This window comes from Callithrix jacchus, chromosome 10, assembly GCF_049354715.1.
Source record: "Callithrix jacchus isolate 240 chromosome 10, calJac240_pri, whole genome shotgun sequence".
In the NCBI taxonomy this organism is placed as follows: Eukaryota; Metazoa; Chordata; class Mammalia; order Primates; family Cebidae; genus Callithrix; species Callithrix jacchus.
In genome coordinates, this window is record NC_133511.1 from 109,671,583 (window position 1) to 109,690,032 (window position 18,450).

The following is an 18,450-nucleotide window of genomic DNA, read 5'->3' on the forward strand; positions in this document are numbered from 1 at the left end:
CCAAGATCTTGCCACTGCACTCTAGCCTGGGCAACAAGAGGGAAACTCTGTCTCAAACAAAAAAAAAAAAAAAAAGAGGAAGAATGTATGCAAATGACCTATAAGCACATGAAAACAGGCTTAACATCTTTAATCAGCAGGAAAATGCAAATCGAAACTACAGCGAAATACCACTTTATACACACAACGAGGGACATTAAAAAAAAAAAAATATCAAGTGTTGGCAAGGCTGCAGAGAAATGGAACCCTCACACATTGCTGGTGGGAAGGTAAGATGGTGCGGCCACTTGAGAAAGCAGTTTAACAATTCCTCAAAATATTAAACATGGAGTTACCACATGACCCAGCAATTTCACTCCTAGATGTATACCAAAGAAAACTGAAAACATGCAGCTACATGCAAATTTATGCACAAATGCTCATAAGAATATTATTCATAGTGGCCAAAAAAGTAGAAACAACCTAAATGTAACTTTGGTGGATGAATGCATATGTAAAACATGATATATTCATACAATGGAATATTATTTGGGAGCAAAAAGAATGGAGTACTAATGCGTGCTGTAATGCAACGAGTCTTGAAAACATTATGCAAAGTGAAAGAAGCCAGGCACAAAGACCACATATTGTATGATTCTATTTATGTAAAATGTCAAAAATAAGGAACTCTACAGAGACAGAAAGTAGATCAGTGGTTGCCTCGGGCTGGGAGATTTGAGGAAAAACGTGGAGTGACTACCAAGGGTTATAAAGTTGCTTGTTGGGAAACTCTGTAAATATATTAAAAATCACTGAATTCTACAATTTAAATGAATTCTATGGTATGCAAACCATATCTCAATAAAGTTTTTTTAAAAATGCACTCTAGACAGAAAGTAAAGTTATCTGAGAGCTGGAAGTTCTGAGATACAAGAAAGAGTGGTGGGCAAAGACAATGATACATGTGTGGTTAAATTCAACATAATGACTGCATGTACAAGGATAATGATGTCTGATTGTGGGGAGCTAATTTCACAAGATAAAATGAAAATATTGGACAACAGTAGCTGGTAGGTGGAAGGAGAGTAAACAGAATTAAAGTGTTATGAGATCCTTGTATTGTTTGGGAATAGAGTAAAATTATATTGACTTCATCTTAGCTCTTAAGTAAGAATGTTAAACTGTTACGGATAAGGATATACAATCATGTTTCACATAATGATGTTTTGGCCAATGACAGAGCTCATAAACAAGGGCAATCCCATAAGATTATAATGGGGCTGAAAATCCTGATTACCTAGTGATATCATAGGCATCAGCCATCATATAACATAGGACAATGCATTATACTTCCTCCATGTAGCTATGTTTAGATACACTAATGCTTACCAGTGTGTTACAATTGCCTACAGTATTCAGTACAGTAATATGCTGTACAGGTTCGTAGCCTAAGAGCTATGAGCTATACCATATAGCCTAAGTATGTAGTAGGCTATACCATCTAGGTTTGTATTTAAGTATGATCTGTGATGCTTGTACAGCGACAAAATCACCTAATGACAGATTTCTCAGAATGTACGCCCATCATTAAGTATAGAGAAGATAAAACTGCTTAACTAGTAGAGGGGGAAATGGAACTAAAAACACATACGAAACTAGTCCTGATCATGACTGACCCTATAAGCAGATCACAGAGGAGCTGTAATTATGGCTAGAGTCCTATAGGGAGGCAGAACTCAATCAAAGACAGACAGACATTTTAAGAGCTAGGTTTTTAGGCACTGGTGGATAACATTACTCTTTCTTCAGACTGTTAGTTTTCTCCCTTAAGTTGTTCATACTGTCTGTTTTTCAGTGAGGATCCAACTTGTTTAATTCAAAATGAGACAAGAAAGAGAGAAAACTGAAAAAGCTATACACATAGCACAAAATAAGATGGCGGAAATACACCCAAATATATCAGTAATCACAAGCAATATAAATGGTCTAAGTGTTCTGACTGAAAGATAATTTTTTTAGACTAAATTAGGAATTAAATTCCAGCTCTAAGCTAGTTTTTTTTGATCATTGAGACTACATGCTTATAAATTTTTATTTATTTTTTGTACAAACAGCAGCCTCACTATGTGTCCCAGGCTGGTCTCGAACTCCTGGACTCAAGTGATCCTCCCATGTCAGCTTCTCAATAAAAGTTAAGCCATTGTACCTGGCCTAAATATTTTTTAAAATATCAGCTTTATTGAGATATAATTCGTATATCACATAATTTACCAATTTAAAGTGTAAGATTCAGTGGTTTTTAGTATATCACAGATGTGTGCAACCAACAATTTTAGAATATTTTTAATTGTCCCCAACTTACTGTATTGAGAGTTTACAGGCCATAATACAGAGAAGAAGAGTCCTGGTGGAGGCTGTCAGCTTTCTGAATTAAGGTAATGGAACTAGGAGTTACAAGAGACCAAAAAGTCAAGTTCACAGGGAAGAGTCCTAGAGAGGAGAGAGCTGCACAGAGAGAATTCTGGAGGCAGACAATCCTCCTTGAATATCCAGATGAGTACTGATTAACGGATGCATGTGAGGAACATACCCAAGTCTGGGGGAATAAAACCACTTGACAAGATTAGAGCTCACACAGGTCTGGGGATAGTTCTTGTTAGCACCTGCCAGGATTTTTTAAATGTTGTAATTTATGAATCATGGGTAGAATACTCAAAAGAGTTGTCTCAGTGTTGAGGGAAATTAGTGCTAGATTCAATGTTTCTCTGGTCCCACCTAATAAAGTTTAAAAGCAAGACCTACAAGAATCTATCTGTTTCCAAGTATCTATACTGATTTCCAAAATAACGCTCAAGAATAGTTATAGGAATACCAAATATGCAACATCTAACAAGGTACAGTTTATAATGTCTGCCACTCAACTAATAATTACCTGAAAGGTAGATAAAAACTACAACATTTGAGATAAAAAATATTCTTGAATTAATTGCAGATTAAACATGACAGAAGAAAGATTAGTGAACTTGAAGTCATTGCAATAGAAATTAACCAAAAGAAACATGGCCAGAAAAGGGACCAAAATTTTTTTAAAAACATGAATATAACATCAGTGAGATGTGGGAGCAACTTCAAGCTGCCTAATAGATGTGCAACGGGAGACTTCAGATTAAGAAAGGGAGGCTAAAAAATATTTGAAGAAATAATGACCAAAATTTTTCCAAACTTGATGATATAAATATATACAGAAAATATGAAGAAAATGATACCAAGCCACCATTATAATCAAGTTATTTAAAATCAGTGATAAAGACAAAATCTTAAGAGCAGCCAGAGAGAAAAGACACATTATGAACAGAAGAAGAAACATAAAAATGACAGCAGACTTTTTGTTGAAAATAATGCAAGTCAGAAGGCAGAGGAGCATTTAAAAAGTCTGCCAACTTAGAATTCCTTATTCAGCAAAAATATTTTTCAAAAACAGAAGTGAAATTAAATCTTTGCTGACATACGAAAGCTAACACATTTCATGACTAGCAAACCTACACTATAGGAAATGCTAAATATCCTTCATTCTAAAGAACAAAAATGATACCAGCTGAAAACCTGGATCTATGCAAAGGAATAAAAGGTAAAATGTTAACTTTATGAGTATAAAAGTGTATGTAATTATTATTTAAATATTTAAAAAATATAATCTATTTAAAGCAAAATTAATGGCAATGTGGTAGAATTTTATAATACATGTAGAAGTAAAATGTATGATAAAAATGGCACAAAGATAGAAAGAGGAGAATAGTAGTATATTCTTTTTTTTTTGAGACGGAGTTTCGCTTTTGTTACCCAGGCTGGAGTGCAATGGCGCGATCTCGGCTCACCGCAACCTCCGCCTCCTGGGTTCAGGCAATGGTCCTGCCTCAGCCTCCTGAGTAGCTGGGATTACAGGCATGCGCCACCATACCCAGCTAATTTTTTGTATTTTTAGTAGAGACGGGGTTTCACCATGTGGACCAGGATGGAGTAGTATATTCTTGTACACGTTTATACACATGAAGTGCTGTATCACTTGCAAGTAGACCAATAAGTTTTATATTTATACTATAATTATATACTATGTTTTATAGTTATACTATAACTATGTACTGTAAGTTTTATAGTTATACTATAACTATGTAAGTTTTATAGTTACACTATGCTATAAACCTAAACACTAAAATAACACAATGAAGAATTACAGGCAACAAGATAAAAAATGAGATAAAAATACTCAATTCAAAAAAAGGCAGGAAAAGAAGAAAATTGGGGTTTTCAAGGAACATATGAGACACAGAGAAAATAAATGGCAAGACGCTAGATTTAAATTCAACCATATCAGTAATCACATTAATATGATTGGCCTAAACACCCCAATTAAAAGGAAGAGATTGCCAGATTTAATAGACAAGCAAGACTTAATCATTTGCTGCCTATAAATATAAAGACACAAATAGGTTAACAGTATTAAAAAAGTTATACTGGCTAACATTAATCAAAAGAAAGCCGAAGTAAGCATATTAATATTAAACAAAGTAGATTTCAAAGCAAAGACTATGCCCAAGTATAATGAGTGTCATTTCAAAATGATAGAGAGGTGAATTCATCAAGGAAAAAAAAAATCCTAAATGTTTATGCACCTTTAACAAAAGAATTTCAAAGCCGAAATTGACAGAGCTACAAGGGGAAATAGAGAAATCCATAATTACACTTGGACACTTCAACAGTCTTCTCTTAAGGTCAACTGAGACAAAACGGAAAATTCGTAAGTGATTATTTGAACAAGTCTATTGCCTGAATCTGATATTGTAAAACACTCCACTCACAATAGCAGAATTCTTTTTCTAAAGTACATATAGATTATTTACCAAGACAGACTGTATTCTTGGCCACAAAACAAGTTGCTATATATTTTATAGCATTCAAATCGAAAAAGGTACATTTTTTGACCATAAAGAAATTAAATTAGAAATTATTAATAGAAAGGCACCTGGAAAATCTCCAAGTATTTGGAAACTAACAAATGAAAAGTTCTAGATAATCCATTGGTGAAAGAAAATCAAAAGAAAATTATCGTGAATTAAATGAAAATGGAAATGAGATATTAAAAATTAGAGGATACAGGTAAAGCAATATTTAGAGGGATACTTAAATTATTAAGTACACATATCAGGAAAAAAAGCATCTGAAATTAATTACTTCAGCTTTCATCTTAAGAAAGTAAAAACAGAAAATGAAATTAAACCCAAGAAAATAGTGAAGATCAGTGTGAAAAATGATGAAAGAGATAAGCAGTGGAGGACAATCAGTGAAACTAAAAGCTGATTCATTGAGAAGATCAATAAAACTGTTACCTCCAGCCAGACTGGTCAGGATACAAACAGATATAACTTCAATTACCAATATCAGGAATAAGAGAAGTAATATTACTAGAGGTTCTACAGACACTGAAAGGAAAATGTATGGATATTATGGGCTTTATGTCAATAAGTTTGACAACTTAGATAAATAAAATGTCTTCAAAGTCACCAATTATCAAAGCTACTTCAAGAAGAAAATAACTTATATAACTCTATTCCTAGCAAAGAAATTGGCTATGTAGCTAAAAACCTTGCACAAGGGAGATGCCAGGTCCAGATAGCTTCACTGGAGAATCCTACCAAAGTTTTCTTTTTCTCTCTGAGACAGAGTCTCGCTCTGTCATCCAGGCTGGAGGGCAGTGGCACAATCTCAGCTCACTGCAACCTCTGCCTCCTGGGTTCAAGCAATTATCTTGTCTCAGCCTCCCGAGTAGCTAGGATTACAGGCATACACCACTATGCCAGGCTGATTTTTGTATTTTTAGTAGAGATGGGGTTTCACCATGTTGGTCAGGCTGGTCTGTAACTCCTGACTTTGTGATTCGCCCACCTTGGCCTCCCAAAGTGCTGGGATTACAGGCATGAGCTACCATGCCCAGCTGGGAATTCTAACAAACTTTTATGGAAAAAAAAAATGCCAATTCTACATAAATTCTTTCAAAAACTTAAAAAGTGACATATTCTTAACTCATATTACTTGGTCAGCATTACGTTGTTACCAAAGCCAGATAAAGACATTACAATAATAGAAGACTATGTGTTTGATAGACAAATCTTCCTCATGAACATAAATGTAAAAATTATTAACCAAAGTGTTATTGAATTAAACATAACAATATATTAATTTTTAATATACCATACCTCTGCAGCACAATATATTAAATTTATAACACATCATGACCAAGTGGAGTTTTACTAGAGCAACATAAGTTTGGCTTACGATTCAAAAGTCAATCAGTGTAATTCATTATATTAACAGATTAAAAAAGGAATGCCATCTGGTCATCTGAATGAATGCAGTAAAAGTATTTGTCAAATCCAAAACCGATTCCTTATTAAAACTCTCAGCAATAAAGGAAGGGAAGAGAAGGATGAAGGGAAGGGAGAAGGAAAGGGGGAGGGAGAAGGGAAGGGAAGAGGGAAGGGGGAAAGGAAGGGAAGGAGGAAGAGGGAAGGGAAGAGAAGAAAAGTGAAGGAAGAAGGGAAGGGAAAAGGAGGGAGAAGGGAAGGGAAAAGGAGGGAGAAGGGATGGAAGAAGGGAAGGGAAAAGAAGGGAGAAAGGAAGGGAGAAGGGAAGGGAGAAAGGAGAAGGGATGGGAGAGAAGAGAACTTTCATAATCTGATAAATGGTAACTATAAAAAGAATACAACTAGCATTGTATTTAATGATGAAAGACTGAATGCTTTTCCCCTAAGATGAGGAACAAGGCAAGAATGTCTGCTGTCACCACTTCCATTCCATATAGTACTGGAATTTTTGGCTAGTGTGTTCAGGTAAAAAAAATAAATAAAAGTCATCCAGTTTGTTTTTCTTTACAGTAAAATTATCTTTATTTTGCAGATGATATGATGATCTATGCAACACATCCTATGGAATCTATAAAAATACTGTTATAACTAATAAGTGGGTTAAGCATGGTGGTAACATATAAGATCAATATGTAAAAATCAGTGTAGTCTATATACTAGTCACAATAGGAAACTGAAACCAAAAATACCATTTACAAACATATTAAAAATATAAAATACTTAGGGATAAGTCTGACAAAAGACATGAAAACCTATATGTTAAAAACTAGAAAATATTGCTGAGAGGAGTTAAACAAAAGACCTAAATAAATGGAGAGATATACCATATTAATGGATTGGAAGACTGAATATTGTTACTGTCAATTCTTCCCAGATTGAGTTACAGATTCAACTCTATCCCATTCCAAATATGGGCAAGTTATTTTTATAGAAAAGCACAAGCTGATTCTAAAATTCACTTGCACATCATGTAAAGAACCTAAAATAGCTAAAACGGTCATGATAAAAAAAAACACACACACACACAACAGAGGACTTACACTATCTCACTTCAAGTCTTTGTACAAAGCCACAGTAATCAAAACAGTGTGATACTAGCATCAAAATAAACAATGGCATAAATAAGGGTCTGTAGCTAGACCGGCTTATAGGTGGTGAATTGATTTTGATCAAAGGTACAAAGGCAGTTCAGTGGACACATGGACATATGGTGCTGCAGTAATTGGATATCCACGTTAAAACATTACTTCAATCCACATATCGCATCATATACAAAAAATAACTCAAATGGGCAACAGACTTAAGTGTAAAACTTTAAATTATAAAACTTCTGGAAGACAACATAAGGAAAGATATTTGTGACCTTGGGCTATTTAAGAAAAAAATTTAAAAACTGGACTTCATCAGCATTAAGAACTTCTGCTCTTCAAAAACTTTTTTTTCTTTTTTCAATTTTTTAAAGTTCATGGGTACATGTGCAAGATTTACAGGTTTGCTACATAGGTAAATGTGTGCCATGATGGTTTCTGCACAGGTCACCCCATCACCCAATTATTAAGCCCAGCACCCATTAGCTATTCTTCCTCATGCTCTCCCTCCCCTCACTCCAACAGGCCCCAGTGTGTGTTGTTCCCCACTATGTGTCTGTGTGTTCTCATCATTCAGTTCCCACTTATCAGTGAGAACATGTGGTGTTTGGTTTTTCGTTCCTGCATTAGTTTGCCAAGGATAATAGCTTCCATCTCCATCCATATTCCTGCAAGGGACATAATCTCATACCTTTTTCTGGCTGCATAGTATGCCATTGTATACCACACCTGCTTTACTCAGTGTGTCATTGATAGGCATTTAGGCTGATTTCATTTCTTTGCTATTGTGAACAGTGCTGCGAGGAACATACATGTGCATGTGTCTTTATAATAGAATGATTTAAATTCTTTTGGGTATATACTCAGTAACGGGATTCCTGGATCAAATGACGTTTCTGCCTCTTGGTCTTTGAAGAGTGGCCATGCTGTCTTCCGTAATGGTTGAGCTAATTCACATTCCCACCAACAGTGTAAAAGCATTCTTTTTTCTCCACAACATAGCCAGCATCTGCTGTTTTTAGACTTCCTAATAATAACCATTCTGATTGGCATGAGATGGATCTCACTGTAGTTTTGGTATTTGATTGTGGTTTGAGATACCTCTTTTGTGGTATCTCATTTGCAAGAACTTCTGCTCTTCAAAAGGCATTGTTTTTGTTTTCTTGAAAAAACAAATCTCATTTGCATTTCTCTAATTATCAGTGATGTTGAGCTTTTTAATATATTTATTGGCCACATGTATCAAAAGACATTGTTCAGAGAATCAAAAGTAAGTCACAAACCGGGAGAAACTGTGAATCACATGTCTGATAAAAGAGTTGTATCCAGAATACATAAAGAACTCTTAAAATTCAACAAATAAAAATTAGAAATGGACAAAAATATCGAGCAAATGCTTCACCAAGGAAGATGTACAGTACAAATGTCAATTAAGCTCGTAAAAGATACTCAGCATCACTAGCCAAAGAGGGACATGCAGATTGAAACCACAGTGAGATACCATTACACATCTGTTAGAAAGTCTAACATTGAAAAAACTGACCCCCAACGTTCGCAGGGATTGGAACTGCCGTACACAGCTTTTGAAAATGTAAAATGGTAAAACTACTTTGAAAACAGTTTGGCAGTTTTTTGACAAGTTAAATATATATTTGCCTTATGACGCAGCCATTCAACCTCTGTTTAACCAAGTAGAAATAAAAGCCTTTGTTCATTTAATGATTTCTACACCAACAGTGATGGCAGTAGCCAAATCCGAAAACAACCCAAATGTCCACTGAAAGGTGAAAAGTAAACAAACAGTGGTGTATCTATACAACAAAACACTACTCAGCAATAACAAGGAATGAACTATTGATACACACGGGAACTTAGATGAGTCTCAAAATAATGACACTGGCAGGGCACGGTGGCTCATGTCTGTAATCCCAGCACTTTGGAAGGTTGAGGCAGGCAGATCATCTGAGGTCCAAAGTTCAAGAGCAGCCAGACCAACCTGGTGAAACCCCATCTCTCCTAAAAATACAAAAATCAGCCGGGTGTGGGGGCGCACACCTGTAATCCCAGCTACTCAGGAGGCTGAGGCAGGAGACTCGCCGGAACCTGGTAGGCAAATGTTGCAGTGAGCCAATATCGTGCCACTGCACTCTAGCCTAGGAGACAGAGTGAGATTTTGTCTGAAAAAACAAACAGCAACAGAAAAAAAACAAAAAACAAAGTAATGACACTGAGTGAAAGAAGCCAGCAAAATAGAGTGCATGTTGTATTATTTCACTTTATAAAATTCTAGAAAACGCAAGCAAATATATAGGGACATAAAGCAGATTGGTATGGACCTGAATGGAAGGTGGGAGAGGGACAGGGAGGAAGCATCAAGACCCATGAGGGAATGTTCAGTACCTTTAACACATTGACAGTTTCACTAGTATATACGTAGGGGAGGAAAGATTTCTCACGAATCTCAAGGTCCATGGCTAAGGCACCTATAGTAAAAGACAGATTTACAAGACAGAAGCATGCGGTTTTATTCAATGTAAGTTTTATGTGACTCGAGGAATGAAATCACAGAAATAACTTTAGAAATGAAGACCCAAAGAGACAGGGAAAACTATTTTTATGGATGATTGTGTAGAAGTATGATTGCACTAAAGGGGTATGAGCTAGTGGAAACAATCTGGGGCGAACTTGGTGATCCCAATTTGTTCAGATTCTTGGCACCTCTGTGTTTTTGGGGAGAAGGAAATTACCTTTCTCTGGATATAGGGTGAGCTTCTCTAGCACAAGGGTCTTGTGACTTACTTTAGAGGATGGCTTGAGAATTCTCTTATGATCTGCTTCGAGTGAAGGCTGGGAGGTCAGAGAGATTCATGTTTCTGCTGTTTTCTCAAATGCCAAGGTGTCGTATTTTGGAGTAGTGTATCCTGAACCCCATTATCTATGTTAAAACTTATCAAATAGTATGCTTTATATAAGTGAAGTCGATTTATGTCAATTATTTCTCCATTAACTTATTAAAATAATCAGAGGACATTATGAACTTTAATCCAAATACATTTTTAAAGTATGTGACATGAATGAATTAAAAAAAAACAAAACTTGAAAATTGATGCCAAAGGAAATGTGATGTAAACAGTGTCCTCTAAAGTGGACCAGTGACCACCGATATCAATAGTTCTCAAACTGGGCCGGGCGCGGTGGCTCACACCTGTAATCCTAGCACTTTGGGAGGCCGAGGCGGGTGGATCACAGGTCAAGAGATCGGGACCATCCTGGTCAACATGGTGAAACCCCGTCTTTACTAAAAATACCAAAAAAAAAAAAAAAATTAGCTGGGCTTGGTGGCGCACGCCTATAATCTCAACAGGTGCAGAGAAAGAGGGCAACAAATTCCAACATTCATTCATGACAAAAACTCCTAGAAAAATGGGAAGAGAAGAACATTTTCTTTAACCTACTAAGTGGTAGCAACAGAAACCTTAGAGCAAGTAGTTAGCATGAAGAAGAATTGAAAGCATTCCCTTTAAAATCAGGCAGGGCCAGGCACGGCAGCTCACACCTCTAATCTCAGTGCTTTGGGAGGCTCAGGAGGGAGGATTGCTTGAGGCCAGGATTTTGAGACCAGCCTTTGGAGCATATTGAGACCCCCATTTCTACAGAAAGTAAAATAAAATTAAAAACTCAGCTGGGTATGGTGGCGTACACCTGTTGTCCCAGCTACTCAGGGGGCTAAGCGGGGAGGATCGCTTGAGCCCAGGAATTCAAGATTACAATGAGCCATGGTCATGCCACTGCACTCCAGCCTGGGTAACAGAGTGAGACCCTATCTCTTAAGAATAAACATTAGAAATAATAAGAATAAAAATTAAATGATATGAAGATTGAAAAGAAAGGAAAAAAATCTACTTGCAATTAATGCAACTTTTGATACAGTCAACATGAAGGAATTCATGGATGTACTATTAGGATCAAGGAGAATTCAGCGAGGCTGCTAGACACAAAATCAACATGGAAAAATCCATGATATTTCTAGGTCCCAGTACAAACAATTAGAAAATGTAAATAACAGGAGACGATGGTGTTGACCATAGTTGCCCCTCTGTGGCATGTGAGGAGCTGTGCCTACTTCAGCATATTTACGTGAGGATGCAGCGAGACAAGTCAGTCAAGAACTAGCAAGTGCAAAGTTACTAAGTTACCAAATATCACTTTCTCTTCTTTCTCCCTGGGCACGGGGAAGGACATTCTGGAGACCACTTGGCAGGAGCTCCAGGAAGACAGGTATGACCCTCACCCAAATATCTACCATATAAGGCAGAAAATGACCAGTGACTCAAGAGATAAGGCATGGGGTGTGGCAGAAGGGGCAGGCAATGGTGGGAGATGCTTCCCATCTGGAAGCACTGTACTAGGGGCCTGAGAGTGGGCAGAATCTAGGCATTCAGCAAAAACATAAAGGCTACCCTGTGGACAGTGTAGACAATGGCTAGAGGGGAAGCATGGAGAGGGATTAGGGCAAGAGGGTTGGTGTTGGCTATAACCAGGCATGTACGGAGTGGAACTGTGTGCAGCGAATGGGGAAGTCACTAATGGTGGGACTTCCGGCATCACACAGATGCCCCACTGGCGAAGGGACCCAGGCAAGGAGGCCTGGTGTGGCAACACCGAGACCTCTGACCTCTTCCATGCTCCTTACCTTGCCTGTCTCTGAGCTCAGCAGAGTCATCCATTCCACTCCTGGCTCTGCCCAGCCCTGGTGGCTCCCCTCAACCTGGTGGCCTTCTGCCATCTGAGGTTTAGAGAGAAGCCTCCTGTCTGCAGGAGGAAATCTCTGCAAGGTGTTTACTGCAGGGACCAGGGGAGCCAGGGTGGCCACGAGCCAAGTCTGAGTGCTGACAAGGGATTTTGCAAGGAAGGAGGAAAGGGGCCTGGATGTTTGAACAGCTGTGGTGGATCAGGGGCTGCCATGCCCCCTCCCCCTCTCCCCCCTCCCCTGCTTCCGGGATTTGACACCCCGTTCTACCTGGGGTCCTGTCTGTTGAAGTGACCGTTAATGGAGCCGTAGGACTGGAGGGCATTTTCTGCCCCCAAATAGGCAGATTGTGGAAGGAAAGTATTTTGCATTTTCTACTAGGTGGGTTTGTAGGTAGGGGGTTCACATGCATACAAGCTGAACTGTGCCTTGGGGTTCCACAGAGGATGGGCTGGAGACCTAGCCAAGCAAAACATGCTGAATCGTAAATCTGTCAGAAGCTTGGGAGGTATCAAGGATACCTTCTCAGCACAGGATACAGGGGTACCAGGCTGGAGGATGTTTGGGAAGCTGAACCTCCCATCCCCCGTCAGGCTTGGAGGGCGGTGATGGGGCCCGGAGATTGTAGGGATCCCCAAGTGAAGGCTCCCTAGTCTCAACGTTCGATCACCTCTCCAGGAAACACCAGCCTGAATTCTCCTGGACAGCTGCAAAAACCTTTTATGAGCCATGTCTCCTGAATCTAGCATCCACCTTCTGGTGCATGCACTTCTCACAGCACCAGCGTCTTCGTGCTCTTCCTTCATGGGTGTTTAATAAGCACAGGGTATCCTTGGGCTGGGGACTCTGCATCCACCTGCCAGGGACCATGGACCCTGAGTTCACTCCCATGTTAGGAGGCCGGGGGTGGGCGGCTGAAGCTGTGACGTTCTGTTCAGGCCACGTGCATTGTCCACACAAAACCATGGCCCTGGAGAATTGCCTGCAGTGGTCACAGTCGCTGTCAGTGAGAAACACTCCCATGGTATGAAATGGATATTCTCCAGGAAATGTTAAAGATGGTCCTCGAATGTGCTCAGACCCTCTTGGGCAAAGAGCTCTCCTCTTAGACGACCAAGAACAAATAGCGGTATCACTTGGAAAGTCAGCAATAGACAGCTACCCGCATCCCACCTCCCCAACCTGGTGGGCAGGCCCAGAAGGAACAGACATCTAAGCTCAGGTCCCAACCTTGCCACTCCCCAGCTGTGTCACTCACGGAGCCTCAGTCTTTTAATTGGAAAAAGGGGGGCAGTGATGCCTACCACAGGTTATTGTAAAGACAGGAGGAGACATAAAAGGCTTGCCACACAGTGGTTTTGCCCAATGCTAACTCCCTTCCCTGCCTCACCCCACCCCGGAGCCCAGCAGCGGCTGAGGACCAGCACCCGGGAATCCCCATGGAGAGCTGGGCTTTCCTGCCTCCCAATGGGTGGCCTCCTTGTCACTGCTTTTCCAGCACTTTCCAGCTCATAACAGTGTGCAGCCCTGGGGCGCTAGGGGGTAGGAGGAGGCAGCTGCAGGGCGGGGGTGGGGGCAGTGAATGGGGTGGATTTTGCTGACTTAGCCTTTTCTGCTCCTGCCTGGATCAAAGTGGGAGAGGCACGAAAGGAAAGAAACACTCCTGTTTGCAGCCGGCCTTGTTCTCCCCTCCAACTGGGGAGCTCTAAGGGGCAGAATCGGCCTGGAGGCCCTGGAATAGGAGAGGCCAGGAACATAGGGCTGGGCCTCCAGGGTCAGATCAGGTTTCTGGGCCCCCAAGAAAAACGTGGAAAAGTTAGGGGCTCTCTGCTCTTTTCCCTGTCTCTGCTCACGTCCCCCTTTCCCTCTGGCCTTCTGGCTGGTTCTCTCCTCTCCAGCTTTTCCACTTATGAAAGCTGAAAGCCATGGGTTGCACACACTGTCTGGTACCCATTTATGGCAGGCCTTGGGCACACGAAGGTAATCAAGCTGGAGGTTCCTGACTTGTTCCTGCTTTTCCAGGAAGGTGGCCACAGAAGACTGTCACTGCCATCAAGAAATGTGGGATCCAAGGTCTGGGAGAGACAATCACTCCTGCTTAGGGCATTCGGTAGGGAGATCTCAGGGCAGGGGGCTCCTCATGGAGCCAAGGCCTCTCTTGGGGACCTTGAAGGCCTGGGAGTTGATCATCCTCCTCTTGTCCCAGGGAGCCCTCCGCTGCTCCTTCCTTGCTGCTGTAGAACTGCCCTCCTGGCCAGTGCCCTGGTGCCCAGACCTTGCCCTGTGACTGCCTCCCTGTGCCTGGTGGTGTGGTGCTGGGAATAATCACTCATCCTTATCAGAGAGACAGTGAGGGATAACGGAGGGGACTTGGTCCAGGGTCTTGCCCCGGCATGGTCACTCGCTAGGTGGCCACTTGGGAGAATGGGCCTCTCTGAGCCTCAGTCATCTCATCTGCCAAGTGGCAATGAGAATGCTCCCCTATGAGCAAGCCGCTGGGCTGGCCTGGTATGGTCCAGGAGAGACGAGGAAGCCTGCTGCTTTCCCAGCCTGCTCTTCTGGCCAACAAGGAAGATCAGGATGTCAGTAGCCAAGACACCTGCCTTGTTGAGTGAGCTGGGCAGAAGAAGGGGCCTGGGCTGTGCCCAGAGCCCCACATCCTTCCTCACCCTTCCTCCATGCCCCACCTGGTTGCTCAAGGGCAGGGTAGAGGAGCAGAGGAGAAGGGGACCAAGATGATTTTGAGCCTTCTAGGACCCAGGTAAATGCTTTATCACAAGCCCTCCTCTTAACAAGCCTATAGCATAAGCACCATTGCACCCATTTTACATGTTAAAGCCAAGGCTCCAGGACATCAGCAATGCCTCCTGGGTCTTGCACACAGCCTCGCAATATTGCTGCCAAAGCTGGGCCCTCTGCAGAGCTGGCACAGGGAGCCCTGTGGGCACCGAGGTGGCCTCTTTTCCAAATGGCCCTTGCAGGCTCAGCTTTTACATGTGGTGCAACCGGGAGTGACTAGCACAGGCCTGGCCCCGCAGCTCCAGCCTTTCCTCATTCCAAAAAGTCCCGCCTACCACCTGCACCCAGGTTTCCCCCTGGCCTACTCCAAAACCAGGCTAGGGGTCCTGAGAGTCCTACTGCTTGAATTCCAGCCCCAGCCTGTGCTTACTAGCTAGAAAGTCCTGGGAAGGTTTGCAGCCCTGGGCTACCCACTGCTCTCAACCTCCCCTAGTACCGAACTCCTCTCAGCCTCTTGCCCATGCTCAGATGCAAAACAGGTTGTTTGGGGCTGACAAAGGCCGAAGCTCTTTGGAAATTACAGACAGCAGTCCTGCTTCCCTTTCTGACCGACTGGTGTCCATACTTTGCTCTGGCTAGTAAATATTCTTTTTTTTTTGAGACAGAGTCTCGCTCTGTTGCCAGGCTAGAGTGCAGTGGTGCGATCTCAGCTCATTGCCACTTCTGCCTCCCAGCTTCAAGGGATTCTCCTGCCTTAGCCTCCTGAGTAGCTGGAACTACAGGCGTGCGCTACTGGATAATTTTTATATTTTTAGTAGAGATGGGGTTTCACCATGATGGCCAGGCTGGTCTCAAACTCCTGACCTCAGGTGATCTGCCCATCTCGGCCTCCCAGGCATGAGGCATCTCGTCCAGCCAGTAAATATTCTTAATATCACCCTGGTTAGAAATCTGCTTCAACTACGTTTATCCCTTGTCCATTGCATGTGGTTCTGTTGTTAGGCTATGTGTGTGTGTATTGGAGTGTGCGGGGACCCAGGTGATTTAGACAGTAGGCCCCATCCCGCTTAAGGAGCTCAAAGGGAGAAGAGACACACAACAGTTCTGCAGATATGTCAGAGAATAGCATGTGTGTACAGGGCAAGTAAATGAAGTTTTGTGAGAACAAAGAAAACCATCAACTCTTGCTAAAGTCGGGGAGGTGGGGCGATTTGGGAAGGCCTTCCGGGGGATGGGTCCTCAGGGATGAGTATGGTAAGGTGGGTAGGATTTCTTCCGGTGGAAAAACAGACAGGGGTATTCCAAGCTGAAGGAAACGGTAGACGCACACACATGGAGACTTGGAGAGTGAGCTGTGCTTGGGGGGGCGCAGAGAATTTGCTGAAGGGGAGATTTATGGTGAAATCAAAAAGGGCGCTGAGGGGAACACTGTCCGGGAGACATAGCTGATGCCTGTTTCCCCACTGGTGACCCAAATGCTAAAGAATTTCAGCTGGGCGTGAGGGCTTATACCTGTAATCCCAGCACTTTGGGAGGCCAAGGCAGGTGGATCACCTGAGGTCAGGAGTTCGAGACCAGTCTAGACAACATGGTGAAACCCTGTCTCTACTAAAAATACAAAAATTAGCGGGATGTGGTGGTGGGCACCTGTAATCCCAGCTACCCAGTGCGCTGAGGCAGGAGAATTGCTTGAACCTGGGAGGCAGAGGTTGCAGTGAGCCCAGATCGTGCAACTGCACTCCAGCCTGGGCGATGAGCAAATCTCCGTCAAAACAAAACAAAAATCTAAAGCAGTTCACGAGAAGTCAACAAGTTTTCCTCTGCTACAAAAAGATTTTCCAAGCAATTCAGCTAGTTTCAAATGATTCTGATGACAAGTACCTGAAGGACTGGGCAGGGGAAGAATTCAAAAGAAACACAAGTACCACTGAGAGGTATGGGGCCACAGTTGTAAGATGTGGGCTGGGATAGAACTGCTGGTGATTTTATGAAGACATGAGAAAGGGAAAAAAAGAAAAAAACATTACTGGTAACATGCATGTTATTGATCATGAAGTGATCTTTGTCATTATTTTGGACTAGACAATGAGTTACTTTCTGGATGTCCCCTGAAAATTGTACTCCTGTTTGAATGTTAAACTTTTGTTTCTAAAGTTTGATTTTAAGATGTTTTGATGTTTGAATGATTTTAAGATGTTTGAATGCCAGTGTATATAATTGAACTATAATAAATCAATCCTTTTATATTAAAAAAAAATTTTAGGCCAGGCGTGGTGGTTCATGCCTGTAATCACAGCACTTTGGGAGGCCGAGGTGGGAGGATCACTTGAGCCCAGGAGTCCGAGGCTGCAGTGAGCTATGATGACACCACTGCACTCCAGCCTGGGCAACAAAGAGACCCCATCTCAAAATAATAATAATCATAAAAATTAAGCATAAAAGGTTTGAAAGATAAGAGAAGTAGCTAAAGCTATTTATTATATAACATGTAATTTGTCCTTATGTCATTCCTTCCCTTTAAAACATGCTATCAGGGCCAGGGGCAGTGGCTCACACCTGTAATCCCAGCACTTTGGGAGGCCAAGGTGGGCTGATCACTTGAGGTCAGGAGTTCGAGACCAGCCTGGCCAACATGACAAAACCCTGTCTCTACTAAAAATACAAAAATTAGCCTGGCATGGTGGCAGGCACCTGTAATTCCGGCTACTCAGGAGGCTGAGGCAGGAGAGTCTCTTGCGCCTGGGAGGCAGAGGTTGCAGTGAGCCAAGATCGCACCACTGCACTCTAGCCTGGGCCACAGAGTGAGACTTCATCACACACACACAAAAATTAAATACTAAAAAGTAAAATAAAATATGCTATCAGGTTGGGAGTTTTAAATTCATGGTACAAGCATTGCTATAAATGTGCCTGCAAGGAATAGAAAACATGACTTCCCTTTTTAAAATTTTTTCAAGAGACAGAGTCTCCCTCTTTCACCCAGGTGGGAGTGACTTTCTGGTAATTGAGGAAAGCTGAACATCCTCCCTGTTATTTGTATTGTCATCGTGATGCTGGCAGATGCTCTTAGGAGAGGGAAGAGCCATGCCCCACCTATCTCTGTCTTTGATGGCGTCAGTAAGGAACACGCTTGTAAAAACAATGGGAAGCGGCGCATATCTACTTGGAAAAACTGGGGGTTTTGTAGAATAAGGGCCAAAGAGGATCAAAAACCAATAGTCACTCTGCCAAACTAGAAATTTCCACAGGCTTTCTCCTTGCTTGAGTCAAGCTTTTGAGAAATTGTATTGTGATTATATTAAATTTACTATTTTTGTTTGCTGAAAGGAATAAATCAACCCACTCTTATTTGTATTTTTTTTTAAAAAAAAGACAACAGGCGCCACGGATATGATCCCCAAAATGGAGCAGATGGTAGGGCAGAGGCACTCTCAGATTCCCTTCCTGGGCAGGGGCTGCTGGTCAGCTCCTCAGT